General features: G+C 32.4%; 1 long non-coding RNA gene across 12 annotated transcripts; it reads right to left on the reverse strand.

Annotated features, from left to right (window-relative positions):
• Window positions 1–2,534: 2,534 nt before the first annotated feature.
• Window positions 2,535–11,067, reverse strand: LOC120084248. 12 transcript variants are annotated; one of them, XR_005483612.1, is made up of 10 exons: window positions 10,830–11,067; window positions 10,562–10,676; window positions 10,039–10,180; window positions 9,807–9,942; window positions 7,148–7,287; window positions 6,772–6,828; window positions 6,143–6,212; window positions 4,118–4,230; window positions 2,977–3,064; window positions 2,535–2,809 (listed from the first exon to the last, which is right to left on the reverse strand). It is a non-coding gene; the product is annotated as an uncharacterized LOC120084248 (long non-coding RNA). The 12 variants fall into 12 exon arrangements; XR_005483609.1 differs by having other exon boundaries at window positions 2,535–2,822; XR_005483611.1 differs by having other exon boundaries at window positions 2,907–3,064.
• Window positions 11,068–16,399: the final 5,332 nt, after the last annotated feature.

Raw genomic sequence — 16,399 nt, forward strand, 5'->3', positions numbered from 1 at the left:
AATTGTGGATTTAAAAAATTAGAGAAAATATCAATTTATACCTCTGAATTTTGGGATTATATCAATTTAAACTTTAAACTAATAATTGTATCAATTTAAACCCTGAACATTGAGAGTTGTATCAATTTAGATCTTGAACTTTAGGAGTTATGTATCAATTTAAACCCCAAACTAATAATTGTATCAATTGAAACAAACTTTCATAAGTATATCAATTTAAACCATGAACTTTCATATGTATATCAATTTAAACTCTAAACCTTCACAAGTACATCCGAATCAGAATTATAAAAGTTCAATGTTTAAATTGATATAATTATTAATTTAGGGTTTAAATTAATACAATCCCCAAAGTTCAAGGTTTTAAATTGATACAATCATTAAGTTTAGAGTTTAAATTGATATAACCTCCAAAGTTTAGGAGTAGAAATTGATATTTGTCCAAAAAATTATATATCGACGAATACATACATATTTCTTTAAATTACTATAACATTAGATACTACGTAATTATTTATTTATTTATTTATTTTAATATTAGAAAAGGAAAACTATAAATTCTCTTCAAAATCTTCATATGGTCAAAGTATTGAGTAGGCCAATTAAACAAGGCATCCATAATTCACATAAAAATATGGAGAAAGAGAGAGAGTTTTTTAGATACTTAATTAAACTACCATGTCAATGTGCAAGTTTACAGTCTTCTCAAGCCACTCTCTATTTAATGTTTAAATTTTGAGATTTTCTTTATTTATTTTCCAAGAATAAAATATAAAGTTGGAACTTGAATATGAAAAGTTTTCTTCATTATATAATAACTCCACTTTTCAATTTCTCCCAAAAAAAAAAAAAAATTCACTTCAATATATTTATTTATTTTCTAACGTCGCAAAAAACTAAGAATGTCAGCTTTTATCTTTTTACTTTTAACTATATATTTTTTAAAGAAAATTTTGAGATGGTTGAATATGAAAAATTTTATTTTTTCATATTTGGTTGGACAGGAATACTAACCATTTTATTTTTTGTTTTTATTTTTAAAAATTAAGTCTATAAACACTATTCCTATTTTCGAAAGTCAAAATTTGAGAATTAAAAAAAGAGTAACTTTTTCAAGTTGTTTTTTATTTTTGAATTTGGTTAAAAATTCAACCATGTACTTAATAAAGATACAAACCATTGTAAGAAATATGAATGAATTAAGCTTCATTTTCAAAAACTAAAAGCAAAAAACGAAATGGTTATTAAATGATACCGAAGTTGATCAAATTTAAATTAATTAGTTTTTTTCTTTAACAAACTAGACCCAAAAAATTGAATTAGGTAACTACAAATACAAGATCATTTAAAAAGATGGCCATGTACTTTCTACAATGAAAAAATGGTCAATGCAGCATAGTAGTAACAATCAATTAATATTTTAGTTTCACAAAATATTTCTGATAAAAAAAAACGTTCTTAAAAATATAAATTTAAAGCTGCTTCTGTAATTTGATCGTGATCTCATTAGCAATTTCAATTACCTCTTTTTTTTCTCTCTTCCTTTCTTTCTTTTTTCTTCTTTTTTTTTTTTTTTTTTTNAAAAATATAAATTTAAAGCTGCTTCTGTAATTTGATCGTGATCTCATTAGCAATTTCAATTACCTCTTTTTTTTCTCTCTTCCTTTCTTTCTTTTCTAATAAACTTTTTGAAGTTCTTTTCTAATAAACTTTTCAAACCCAACTTCAAAACTTTACCTGGTTTATGCTTATTTTTTTAAGATTTTAATATGAATAATAATTAATATTAAATAAGTTTTACATTTACTTCCCGATAAGTAACGAGTATTGTGTTTTTTAATTAAAAATTAATATTAAAAAAAAAACTTTACATTTCCTTCCGAGTAAAAACTTTACAATTTTCCGACAAATGTTGTGTTTGATTCTCCCAATTTTTTAATTCTTAAGGGAATTTTCATGTAAGAACTTATTTTTTTTACCAGTATTTTTTTCAATCCTTATAAGAAATCTCAGCAAAACTTTTTTTTCCAATATTTTTTTTTTCTCTAAGGTTTAAAATTGAAGCTGGGTTTGAAAATTTGTATTAGAAAAAGGTAAAATTGAAGATGCATGAATAAGGGACATTCATTTTCACCATGTAGAGCCCTCTCCTTAAAATCTCAAAATAAGAAAGAGGTTAGAAAAAATAGTTTTAAATAAGAGGTTAATTTTATAAGCTAAAAGCCCTTTTAGGTTAAAAGTAGCAAACTTCTATAAAGCTGCCTCATTTAGACTTGATCAAACAATCATTCAATTTCTACAATAGCCAAACTGTCATCACCCTTCAATTTTCTTTTTCCTTTTAAATTGAACACTAATTGATGATACTGCAGTTCCCTAATAACAAATTTAATTATATTTTGAATAGGATAAATCAGTAGTGATTAATTTTAAATATATTTAAAAGATTTCAAAAGTTACAATATTTCCCTGTTCAATAAAACAAATTCACAATTTGGTATCGAAATAAAGATATTTTAGAAGGCTTTGACAAATATGGTAAAAGAATGAACAATCTTAATCCTTTTCCTCGTATATACAGAATAAGAATATCGAATAAGATTAACCTGATCTTGTATATAATTCAGAAGTACAAAAAATGCACTTGCATTTTGCGGTAAAACAATACACCAAGCAAATCCCAAAATTATATGAGTGTAGATCTTTGGATCAAAGACATGTGAAACAGCTCGAACCTCAAGATCGGGTGGTTAAAACGAAACTTGAAATTAGCACGGAAAATGAGTAAACTTCCACCAGCATGTAAAACCTGGTTTTGCCGTCTGCGTCGATTAGTGATATGCATATTAGGAAAACTATACATATTAGTTCTTGACATTGTTTGTTAAGTTAGCATCATTTCTTACATTTCATCTTTTGGAGGTTGTTTATTGTCATTGTGTAGCCTGAAGTGCCAACAGAACAACAATAACTTACTTGATTTGGGCACTGGTGCTGGTTCTACCCCATTCACCATGCACAATGTGTTGAAATCATGATCAAGATGAGAAGCCACAATTTTCTTCTGCAAAGAGAGGAACATGTTTTAAGATTATCATTCCGAGGTAACAAAATACTTGTGTGTTTGAAAATGGAGAAGGTAATTGTATCTTGAACACTTTAAACGAGCAAAAATCCAAACCGTCACAACCCTATTCATCCAAATACAAAAGATTTATAAGAACTGTGATATGACCAAGCTTAAAGGTCAGCAGGAAAAGTGAATAATAGAAAACTTTGGGATGAAAATCCACAATTCACCATCAAGAATCCAATGATCGATAAGAATTTTGCTTTTAGTTTTCTATTTTTGAAATTTATGTATGTTTTCTCATTAGTTTCCTTACACCACGGTTCACATTCGTTAAACAAACATTTGAATTCTTTGTCAAATTCCCAAAAAAAAAAAACAAGTTATTTATTTTATTATTTTTTATAAGAAACAAATTTTATTGATGTATGAAATTTACAAGACCGAAGCCTATACCAAACGAGTTACAAAATACTTCTCCAATTGGTCAGAAGAGATGATAAATTGTAAGAACTATAGAAATATGTACATTTGCACCAAGTCATAGCATAAAAGATAATAAGATAAAAAAAAACTATCAAAAGAACGGCCCTTTTCATTGAATAGACGATTGTTTCTCTCCTTCCATGTAACCCATAAAAAGGCGCGAATAAGATGCATTCACATGATCTTCTTCTTGTTGGTGAAGGGGTGTCCATTGAAAGCATAAGAGAGGAGATTGATAATGTCATTGGACAATGCAGTGAGCCAACCAAAAGAGAAGAAAATCTCCTTCGAAAAACCAACGGCATATTGGCAGTGGATAAATAGGTTGCTAGGAGAGTCAAAATCAGATTTGCAAATGATACAACAATGAGAAGAGAGTCATGTGAGAGAACTTTCTTTGGACCCTATCACAAGTGTTGATGGCGTTATGGCTAACTTCCCTATGGAAGAATTTGATCTTCTTGGGATAAAAGTCCTCCCATATTGCTTCATGAAAAGGGAGAATATTGGAGGCCATAGTAGTTCCCAAATCCAGAGAAAGGAATTTAGTGGAGAATGTACCTTTTTTGTCCAGTTGCCAAATCCATTTATCCTTCGATGTGTTGAACTGGAATCCATTGAGACATTCCATTAGATCCATCCATTCCTCAAACTCCTCATCCTTAAGGTTTCTCCTATAGCATCAGAGGACTATCCCTCAATCGAATTCCATTTCTTTAAAAAAATTTAAAATAACCACTTTCATTGAGAAAAAAATGAAAGAATACAAGAGCAACAAAAACAAGCCACAAAAAGAGGAGAACCCGCTAGAAAAAGAGGCTCCAGCTAAGTAAAATAACTACTAAAGGATAGTTAGCCCAAAGAGAAACATGATAACGTACAAGGAACCAAATCTCACATGGGTCCCTCTCCACATCTCTAAAAATTCTATTGTTCCACTCACCCCACAATACCCAAAATATAGCACACATCCCCACAAGCCACAAAAAACGACTCTTCTCCCCCCGAGGCGGGTTGAGAAGGTACTCTCAAGCAACATTCCCACATCTCTGTGGCGGGCCCCCAAAACTCCAAACGTCTGAAACAACAAGTCCCAAACCAAATTGAGAACTCACAATGCCTAAGAATATGGTCTAGGTTTTCCTCAACCTTCCGACAGAGGATGCAACAGAAGGGACCCACAAGCAAGGGCATCTTCTTCTTAAGACGATCCATAGTGTTAGCACGGTCATGTAAGACTGCCATCTAAAGAACCTCACTTTTCTAGGAATCTTAACCACAACACCGAAAAGACAAACAAACCTAAGGGAGAAGAATCAATCAACTGATGTTTGAAAGACTTACCCATGAATCATTCCAAAGCGGTCAGGATTCCAAAACCTCACGTCATTTCTCCCACGCCTAAAAGGGTGACTCTCAAGTAAGGAAAGAAGCTCAATCACCTCCATCATTTCCCTAATAGAAAGAGCGCAATGGAACACGAAAGAAGAAGAATAGGAGCTCTCCGACCACACAAGTAAATCAGAAATAAAATGGGTTTTGAAATCTGACAAATGACACAAACGGGAAAACAAGGAACAAAGAGGTCTCTCCCCCACCCAATGGTCTTCCCAAAAATAAGTTTCCAATTGAACAAAAATAGGGAGCTCCTTAGAAAACATGGATCTATGAATCAAGTCCCATAGATCATGAATGGCGGATAGTTTTTGTTTGGAAAGAGAGTATAGTCGAGGGTACACATCTTTGAGAGGAGAGTTCCGCAACCAACGATCCAACCAAAAGGAAGTTTTTAAAAATCACTTTCTTTATTTTTCAAAACTTGGCTTGGTTTTTCAAAATATTGGTCGGAAGTGATAAAAAAAAAAAAAGAAACTTATAAAGTGAAAGTAGTATTTATAAACTTATTTCCAAAAATCAAATAGTTATCAAATGGGACCTTAGTTTTAGACCTTTTATGCAATAGTGACATAAGAATGAATTTTTTATAAAAGTCAAAACATAGAGCTAAAAATACGATATGATACGAGACTACAAGAATTGCCCATTCGTTCTTAAAAATAAGAATGAATCGGTAAGGATGCTAATTAAAGAACATGAAAAACACAGTAAGATGTTTAAGAAACTACCAAATAACTTTCAACATTGAAGAAACTACCAAATAACTTTCAACATTGACCATTCAGGACATGAAAGAATACAAAAGGGCAAACAAAAAACATCCCTTTGAAAATAAAAATAAAGCAAAATCTTGCCCATCCCTAGTATTGAACTCACGACCCAGATATCCAGACGCACCTACTCACCAACCTGACTAAGCACCTTTTGAAGTAATTATCGATGCTTGTTATATAATATTTTATTGGTCAGTTCAATTTTCCATTTTTTGCCTGGTCCCAAACCAGACAGCAAATTTTCGGTTTGATATATTTTCAGCTCAAAACCGCCAAACCGACCGGTTTCAACCTAAACCAAAGAGAGGTTTTGATAGATTTAAGCGGGATTTTCGATTTCTCAATTTTTCCTTGCACCCCTAGGCTGCCATATTGTTATCAAGGTCATTTAATAGAGATTTTGTAGAAAACTGACCTGTTTTAGCCATCTTCCAAGCCCATTGATCCTTTTCGATCAAGCTACCGAGGTTTTCTTTAGCTTCTCTCTGTGTATGATGTTGGGATTTGTTAAAATTTAGTCTTGGGAGAACTAAAAGATTACATCAATCGAAGGGAATTCTGGATTTAGTAGATGGATACATATGGAGAGCTTGTTCATGGAAGCATTCATCCAAAAAGAGATGGACACTGATTTTGATATTATTTTTTTTAACGTGGCTCAATTTCTTTAAACCTACATCCATGAGCCACCCAGAAATTAAAATTCACTCAATTATTCACAACACAGTTATATGTTTGATTTAGGCTAATAAATAAAAAGTTAGCCGTAATTTGTTTTATTTTCTTCCAAACTCTCAAGCCCCCTGTTCTTTTGAAAAATTGTATTTCTAATCAACTAATTGTAGCTTGAAGGCTATACATAAATACATATCCATATTTTCTGTTCCATTTAATAAAAGCTTAATTTAGACAGCAGTAAACATAATGAGATGAGAAGCCGCTATAGCTCCATCAATTATGAGCATCTTTCAAATACATTTGAAACTAAATCCTACCATTAACATGACAGAATAATAATCTGAGTAAGACAGATAATCCAAGTACCTCGAAAGAGCTGAACAGTCCACAAGCTTGATCTGTTATTTCCAATAAGGATGTCTCCTGCAGATGATGGACAAGGGGATTTTCTTATAATCATAAACATTTTTTCCCCCAAAAAAAGAAAAAAACCCATCTAGATAACGGACGGGGGGATCAAACATTTCTTCACTAACAATGTAGTGTCTATCTCATACCATCAATGAATTTTTTTTCTTATCCAAAAATACAAAGAAACAAATATGACATGTACATATGCAAAATGACCTTATTTTTGCTGAATGACCGTAAAATTTCAAAATACATTTTCAATATCCTTGAACCGAAAGATTTTACAGGGGACTTTGACTTTCTGTATTCAAATATATGAATGAAGAATCACCTGCTTACAGAGAAACCCAAGAGATGAAATGTACTGTCGTGTAAAATTTAGGCCATAACGTTCAGTGAGTGACTTAGTTATATCATCAGTACAGGTTCCTTGAGCTTGTCAACTTCAGGTTCCTGATCCTTCCTGTAATCCTACATTGAAAATTGATAATGATGAATGACAACAACCAGTCAACCAGTAAAAGATCAATTTAATAATGGCAGATTTAAGGCTTTAGAATGATTTAGGCATGCATAGAATAATTAATGTTGACCTACGAAAGATTTAAATAGCCGGAAATCAATCAGTAAAAGTTAATTAAAAAAATTCTAGAACAAAGATGAACACGAGAAGGATGTGATGGATGTCCAATGAATTTGTATATTTAATACTTTTGAGAAAGAAACACTCTAGATGAACATGAGATTTAAATACCTTCATCAGACTGATATATCTCCATGAACCATGGGAGACTATAGCACAAATACTACAACCTAATAGGTAGACAGACACACATGTATGCATGCACATTGCGAAGAAAAACCTCATCACACTGATTCTCACAAGATTTTAGCCCTCTATGAAGCACAGATATTTTATGTGAGTCAGAGAATCGGTATCCAGATACTGATACTCTCATATATTTCCAATTTGGCATATCTATTTTTTATATATATATAAATATTTCTAGATATGTGAAGTGGATACTCTAGACCTTAAAGCAACTCATCTAATCTTTACTACAAGAAACTAAGCAACATATTTAAAAGGCCCTACCCAAGCCCAAAACAAATAGGAAAAAAAGAAAAAAGAAAAAACCAAACTTTAGAATCATCTAATCTTCATCTTCATGCCTAAATCCCCACAAAACCACAAAAAATAACCCACTTGAAAATCTTCAACAATTCAACGAGAAATTTTCGTTTATCTTCGTACTTCTCCCACTAATCTTCTTCTCTGATCAATCTGACTCTAACGTGCCACCAACCTTCTTCTTTGTATTCTTTTGACTATCATCGTTTAATATCTCTGACATTACTTTTTGTATTTTATTTCAATGTTTGTATTTGTATTTTATACCATTATTCTTAACTTCACAGTAGAATACATTTAGAATCTTTTATGTTAAATTTACATAAATCCTAGATTTTTTTTAATAAAAAAAACTTACCAATGTATCCGCATCCAAGTTTTTTAGAAATTGGTGTATTGTCATATCCTATCGTATCTGTATATGCAGTGTTTTTAAATGCCCAAGGCGCCTTAAGGCGCAATGGCCCTCTGGAGCCTAGGCGCAAGGCGCACAAAAGCGCGGGCTTTTTTTTGTGAGGCGTACTATATATAAAAATATTACATTAAAAAGAGAGAGTATAATTGAAGTGGAAATGTGGAAAAAAAGGGACCCAAAACACAAGAAATTTTACATTTAGGTTTGGTAAACTTAATCCTTTTAGTTAATAAAGAAGGAAAATCCTTAATTATTACTATTTTTTAAAAATAATTGAAAAGTCCCAAGGCGCAGGGCTTTGATCCTTGGGGCTTCACAAATGGCGTGCGCCTAAGGCGTGCATTATTTTATGAGCCTCGCTTTTCCAAGGCGAGGCGCCAGACCTGCGCCTTGGGCCTAGGCATGCCTAGGCGCGCGTCCAAGAGGGCTTTTTAAAACACTGCGTATATGTGCTTCATAGTTGACCCTCTTCTTCTCTAAAGCCACATATTCCTCTTATCAAATTGACAAATTCAACCAAGGAGCTTTGGCCCCCTTCTTGGAAGGATGTGGCAGCAGAAGGATATGAAGATTGGATCAAATTTTTGAATGATTTAGATCTCGTTTGGTAACCATTTTGTTTTTTGTTTTTTGTTTTTTGTTTTCGAAAATTAAAAGACACTATGTCCATCTCCAAATTTCTTCATTTATTATCTATCTTTTACCAATGGTTTAAAAAACCAAGCCAAATTTTGATAACTAAAAAAGTAGCTTTTAAAAAATTGTTTTGTTTTTAGAATTTGGTTAAGAATTCAACCATTGTACTAAAAAAAGATGCAAATCATTGTAAGAAATTAGGAGGAAATATGCTTAATTTTCAAAAATCAAAAACAAAAAATGAAATGGTTACCAAATACGGCCCTAGAGTTTTGATTGCACATATAGCATCAATTGGTTGAGAGATCAAGCGATGGGTCCCATTCAACCCTCTATAACCCTTGTCTTTTCAGAAAAAGGAAACTACAGGATGAAATTATTCTAGTCTTAAAAATGGACTACAAAAGAGACTAGTATACTCCTCTTTAAAGATAGACGAAATGTAAAAAATTCAGCAACTACAATTTTTCCTTTAGGTTGAGCCATGATGCTAGTTAACTCTAAATTACATGCGATGCTTAGAATTCTATTACTATGATGCTACTAATTTTTCTCTTTCCTTTCCCATCCTAGAAACATTTGTCAGTCTAGAATTCAAGTAGAAACTGTGGTAACAGAAAATCCTGGGAATTTTTATTATATATACAGCCAACAGCCTGGTTTATTAATTATTCTTCCATCGTCCATCATCACATGCTCAAGTTTTAAACACCTGCAATAAATAGAGACGTAGAAAGACTAATGAAAGAGAACATTTTAATACATGTTCTTGATGATTATCTTTCCAACTCTGTCCCTCTTGCTTACCTCAACACCTTGTTTCCACATATCAAAATCTCACGCCCAACCCTCAACCCCACCTTGACAAATACATAGTTGGACAGAACCTGAAGATGAATCCTGTGGAGGTCTTACTATATGTCTGAAGTTTCTCCTACCGTGGCTGTTTAAAAACAAGTTATGTATTATGCCTATGCCTACAACGAAGAAACCTCAAACAACAAAGAAGCAGAGTACGCTCATCAGGGAAATATCAGACCTCATCTCCTCAATAATCTATGATGAACCTCCTCCTCCACACAGCAAGGTCGGATCATCCCTCTTATATGATTATTCTTTCTTGGAATGTCAAAGGGCTTGGCGACCGAGAAAAAAAGAGCTCTCCACAAGTAGGAAATCACCTAGCACAACCCCATGATAGCACTTCAGGAGACAAAAACAGACAGTATAAATCAAGTTTTCGTAAAATCTTTATGGAGCCCCGTCAAATTAGATGTTCTTTGCATGCTAATGGCTCATCAGGAGGAATTCTTATCATGTGGAATGACCTATCTTTTACAATATCTAAAATCACTCAAGTGCTATATTCAATTCTCCATTTCAATCGTGCAATAAAAAAAACATTAATGTTCAAAACGTAAGATGTTTATTTATGAATCAAATCGCCAATCATTCACAAAAATACTTAAATCCACACAACACAAAAACATGAAGATAGATTGAAACGTAGCCAATTTAAACAGCAAAAAATGGTGAAATGAATGAGAGATGATGAAGAGAACCTGGCAACAGTCGACAGATGCTAATTGATACCGAACGGTACTTCTTCGACTCTCGAATTAGGTAATAAGAATAAGAAAACTAGAAGAGAAAACGCCATTGCAATGTGCTTCGTTCCTGCAATCGATTCGGGGCAAAAGACAGCAAGAAGAATAAATAATACAACGGCAGAGAACGCACCGAGAAACTGATAACTGACAAAAAAAAAAAAAAAAAAAAAAAAAAAAAAAAAAAAAAGCCAAAAAGAAGAACAGAGCCATATGTACACACCGGAACTGTGTTGGCAACGAGGGTGAACAGATGTGAATGCCAAATGGTGGATCTGAACGACGAGGATATCAAGGAAATCAACTGACGGCAACGATGAGCGTGGGCGACGACGACGAGCGTGGGAGTGAGATGAAGTTCAGAGCTGAGAGTCTGAGAGTGAGGGAGGAATCCGGAGGGGAGAGTGTTGGGAATGGGGAAATTTGAAAAGATGTGGTTGGTTTCTAAACTATTTAGCCAAATATGATAGTTTTAGAAGTATTTATATTAAAATGTGTTGAAGTTGGTTGTTTCGAGACTATAATATATTCAGAATTACTAAAATCTAAGAGATGTTAGATGAGTAAAGAATCGAGGACGAAATGAAAATGTGATCTAATTAGATTGATATTAGAAATTAGGTCCAAAATGTAAACGGTGGAAATATACAATAATCACTACGTTAAAAAAAAAAACAAAAACAAATACAAAATCCAAAATTTCTAACTTTCACAATGTATTCATAGGATCATATCATGTATATACATAAAGATGCATGTAAACAAACCTACTAATGTCATAAATGTTGGTGTTTCAGTAGATATATATAAGAACACTAACTAACATAGAATGTACCATACGTGTGGGAAAGTTCACAATAACTTAAAATAATGATAAATTAAATGAAAGTTTGATGCAACTACCTTGTATAACTTCGTAAAACATAAAACTCTTAACTATTAGTTATTGGAAAGAAACCTATTTTATATATAAGTCTCTCTTGTGCAGCATAAATCTAAGGAGAAAAAATGTTTGTAAATATAATCCTCTACATGGTATATAAGCCATTGAAAAATATAAAATAAATAAATAGATTCGAATTTTTCAATGAAATGGGCAGTAAAAGTGGAAATAAGTACACAAGGTTGTTCAGGTGAACTCCTATAACTAGGTACATATATCATATAATATAATTGTAAGTATATACCCTAAGCTCCTATCCATGGAATGTTAATTACACATATAATTAAGTGTCACCTAAGAATCTATATAATGTTTTGTGAGTATATATCCTAATCTTCACCCCCGAACATTAGACATTTAGCATTGAGGAAAAAATGTAGAGTTGGAACCCTAAACTTCAAAATAATCAAAACTAACATTTGCATAATTTCCTGCAACCATTAAATATAAATAATTACCTGCAACCATTTTTGAAGATTTATTAAACTCTTCAATTGTCTAAGACAAATACACTGAAAAAGCATTGGATGTCTTCTTATTTTTCATCTTTGTGTTATCTTTATGTCTCCCTCAACTATTTCTTTCGACAATCTTTTGTCTATATCTCCTTCTCGGTCTACATCCTATCTAAAGTCAGTCTTTATCTTCATCTACATCTTCGACTAGAATCATAAAATGGAAGTATATGTTCATTTTTGTGATAGTTCAACTAAGAAGTATGGCTTATCAACGACTTAGAAGTTATGACTTAAGTTTTGGATGAACTTCAAATTTTGGAAATTGGGTTTGAAAACAAATTTTTTTTCTTGTTTAAACTACAATTTCATAAAAGAAATGTTTTATATTTAAATTTATGACTCCTTCAATATTTTAGGGATTTTGTTGAAGGTTGGAAAACTAAAATTGAAAAATGTTGAAAAAAAATTGTGTAATACAACTAAAATATAGAAAAATAACTTTTAGATTTAAAAATCATTAAATTTATTTACAAGTAAATATAAGTAATATACTAAGAAACAAGCATTTTATTAATGATTAAAGTTCGTTAAAAGCAGCTAAATTATAGAAGATAACTTTTTAATTTAAAAATATTAATTGTATTTACAAGTAAATCTGAGTGATATTTACAAGAACTAGAATCTTATGGTTATCTTAGGGATTAAAAATCATGAAATGCAACTAAAATATATATATATAAAAAAAAACTATGAAAAGTGAGAAAATGTAAAACATGTATTCATTTGTAACAAAAAAAAGTCTCCAATTTCCTCAGATATACCAGGGATGACCTAGCTATAATTACCATTATATACCAGGGGTATAATCGGCAAAAAAAAATCCTTCTCCCTCTTACCCAAAAATGGATAAGGCACATTTGCAATATACTCAACAAATTAGGCATCTCTCAACAACAGATATTTAAGGTAGGCTTTTGTTATAATTTTTCTAATCCAAACCTGGATTTTGGATTACATTATATTATAAGTCCATCCATTACGACCCCAAACTGTCTCTTAAGATTCCGACTTGCAAACTCCTTTAAAAAGAATAAAAATAAAAATATTAGGAACACAATTATTTTAGTTCATTGATTTTTTACAAAAAAAAAAAAAAAAAAAGTAAAATAATCCCTTTAAAAATGAGTGCATGTTTTTTCTCTTCTTAGTTTTAAGTTGTATTTATTAGGTCTCATTTGGACCCTAAATTTAATACTTTCCATCTACATTCAGTTAACCATTCTAAATTTAATGCAACGTTGTGAGCGATTCCCACCTTTTTTAATCCAGTTAAAAACTAATGTACTTTGGAATTGGGAAAGAAAGTTAATTTTAATTAAAATATCAATTCCTTATGGTGGTGTGGTGGAGTGGTGTGTTTTGCGTGGCGTCTTTTGGGCGAGGTTGGAGGTCTTGTGCTTGAGGGCTATTTTGCGAAGTAGAGAAATAGTCAAGCATCTGGTTCGTTGTTGGTCGGCGATGATCGGTCTTATTTTGTATTGTTGGGATCCTGGTTGCGGGGGCACGATTTTTGGAGTCATACGGGTTTACGGTGGTTTTGATGTAGGGAGTTAGTTTGAGCTAGCGTCCTCGGCGAAGTAATACACTGATGCGGAGTTCATGGTAATGGTGAGAGGGAGGTTGGAGGTGTGTCTACAATGTCTGGGGAGTACTTGAGATCTGGGGTCTATTCAGGCAGTGGGCGTCTAGGGTGTAGAGGGAGGATTTATTGGGATGGGTGTCAGAGCTATGGTCTATTTTCTATCGCTAGTGCTTGCATCCTCATCGTCCTAGGTGTATTTGGGCATGGTATCGTGGGCGGGAGATGGTAATTCCGTCACTCCTTCTGTGTGTGTTAGTGTGAAGGGACAGGTTGGGTGCGTGGGATTGGTTGAGGAGTTGGGGTGTGTTGTCAGAGGGGGTGTCTTCTGTGTGGGGGGTCACTCCTTCTGTGCGTGGTTAGCTATGAGGAACAGGTTGGGTACACGGGATTTATTGTTGATACGTCTGACATGTTGATTGTTGTTAGATATACTACTAATATACCAAATTTAAAGTAAATAGAAAATGAAGATGAAAAAATTGAAAAAAAAGTACAAAAATGTAGATCATGTTAAAGAGAGAAGAAAAATGGTTATGGAGAGAGAAGAAAAGGAAATAAGATGCAAGAATTGAAAATATATAAATGAGAGAAGCTAAGATTAAAAAAATTGTATAGAAAAACAAGAATTTTATTTTAAAGAGAGTAAATGCAACCAAAATATTATATAAAAATGCAATGAAAATATTATCTTTGATCAAACTTCCACCAAAATACTATAATGATTTCTTAAAAAAGAAAAAAAGAAAAGAAAGAAAAAGAAGAAAGGACAAAAAGATATTATAAATAAAATGATAAAATTAATTTTGTATTGTAGGGCACTTTGGGTTTAGTTTGGAAGATTTTTGTCACTACTTCTACTAGTAATATACATTATAAATAAAAAAGAACCCTCTCCTGTTTCACACACTCAAAATCCGTCCACACTTTAGTGAAGTTCGAAAATTGAACTTGCGAATCTGTACCACTACAATGTTAGAATAAATAGTTTTCAAACAACTCTATTTTCTTGATTATTTTCAAATGCTACATTTTTCTTTGAAAAAGAGTCTTGAGAATGACTCCAAGGAAAAATCTTTTGACTGAAAGATAGATGTCCCACGTTGAAAGATTTTGATTTATCAAACGAGTTATATACAAAGTCTTACATTGGAGTTTATAAATTGTGGATGTGGTGGAAATAGAAACTTTTCCATTAGTGTGTGTTATTACCACTGTTCGTCCGATTAGACCGGTGCCGACAACTATGTGAAAAAGGAATTAATTTTTTATATCACTTTTCTTTTAATTTTTAAATGTTTTTATTAGATTCATATCCATAATTTTTTATATGAATTAATTCTTAATCTAATCGTTATTTCATCTCATTAACTTTCTTGTTATTTCTTCTTTTTCTTATACAAAAGATTTTTTTTCCCATATATGATATCAAATTTTCTAGTTTTTTATATTCTTCTCTTTTGAATACTATTCTAAACAAGTTTTTCTTCAATTCCATTCCTTTCTTAAAGAAGTGAACATTTAAAATTGAAGGTTGTGTAGGAGCGACCGACAATCGTGATTTTCGAGGTAGCGTCGATTTTTGCTTTCAAGGAAGTGGATCTTCCATGAAATAATGATTTGTATTTTAAAACTACAATTTGACAGAAAAAAATTATTTTTCAAATGTCGAACAAATTTGGAAAGGTCCTCCTCGATCTTCTAATTTGGAGCCATTTGACAGAGCAAATTACTGTCGCTGGTCTCAGAAGTTGTTGATCTTCTTTGAGTAGTTGGAGGTTGGTTACGTCCTTAACACAAAATGTCCTGCTAAGACGGTGCTTGTTTCCCATCCAGAATCGTCCAAAGATGTTGTTGTTGATTCTGTCCAATAAGCAACCCTCTATTGTTGATCTCGACAAGTTTGACAAAGATAACAAGACGATCTGAGGTCATTGACTCAACCATATGTCAGATTCTCTATTCAATCTGCATGTAGTTCAAAAGTCTATAAATGTAATATGGAACATTTTAGAGTCCAAATATAAAGAACACAATGCAAGCCTTAAGAAGTATGTTTGTTGGAAAATGATTACAATTCCAAATGATGGATGACAAACCAATTATAGATCAGGTTTATATGTATGAAAATCTGGTGGTGAATGTGTTGACCTAGGGTATAAAGTTGTATGAAATTCTTCGAGCGAATGTGTTGCTTGAGAAATTTTCTCCCTCCTGGAGCGACCACCATAATCACCTAAAGCACAAGAAGAATGATTTAACTCTACGAGAATTGATCGATCATATGTGCACTGAAGAAGCCAATCAACAGAAAGATAAGATGATTTCCTAAACTTTAAATTCAATTTATGCTAACTTGATTGAATCTTTTATTGCCAAAAAGGATAGGTTTAAAAATAAAAGAAAATCGAATATAAAAATTATGTCATAGTAGAAGAAGGGACATCAGTTCAAAGCTACCGATGGAAGAATTGAAAAATCAAAATTGGTCTGTTATGTATGCTAAAAGCCAGGACATAAGTCCTATCAATGCAACCAAAGGAAAGGAATGTCTGATTAAAAACTAGCTCCACAAGCCAACCTTGCTTAGTAAGATGACATCACTGCTGGTGTGGTTGTGGAAGCAAACCTGGTGGAAATCAAGTCCGATTGGATCCTTGACAATCGAGCCTCAAGGCACTTTTGTTCAAATCAAGGCCTATTCCATGAATTTGAGGATTCTACTGATGGAGAATGCATGTTTATAGGTATCT

This window comes from Benincasa hispida, chromosome 8 (assembly GCF_009727055.1).
Source record: "Benincasa hispida cultivar B227 chromosome 8, ASM972705v1, whole genome shotgun sequence".
NCBI lineage: Eukaryota > Viridiplantae > Streptophyta > Magnoliopsida > Cucurbitales > Cucurbitaceae > Benincasa > Benincasa hispida.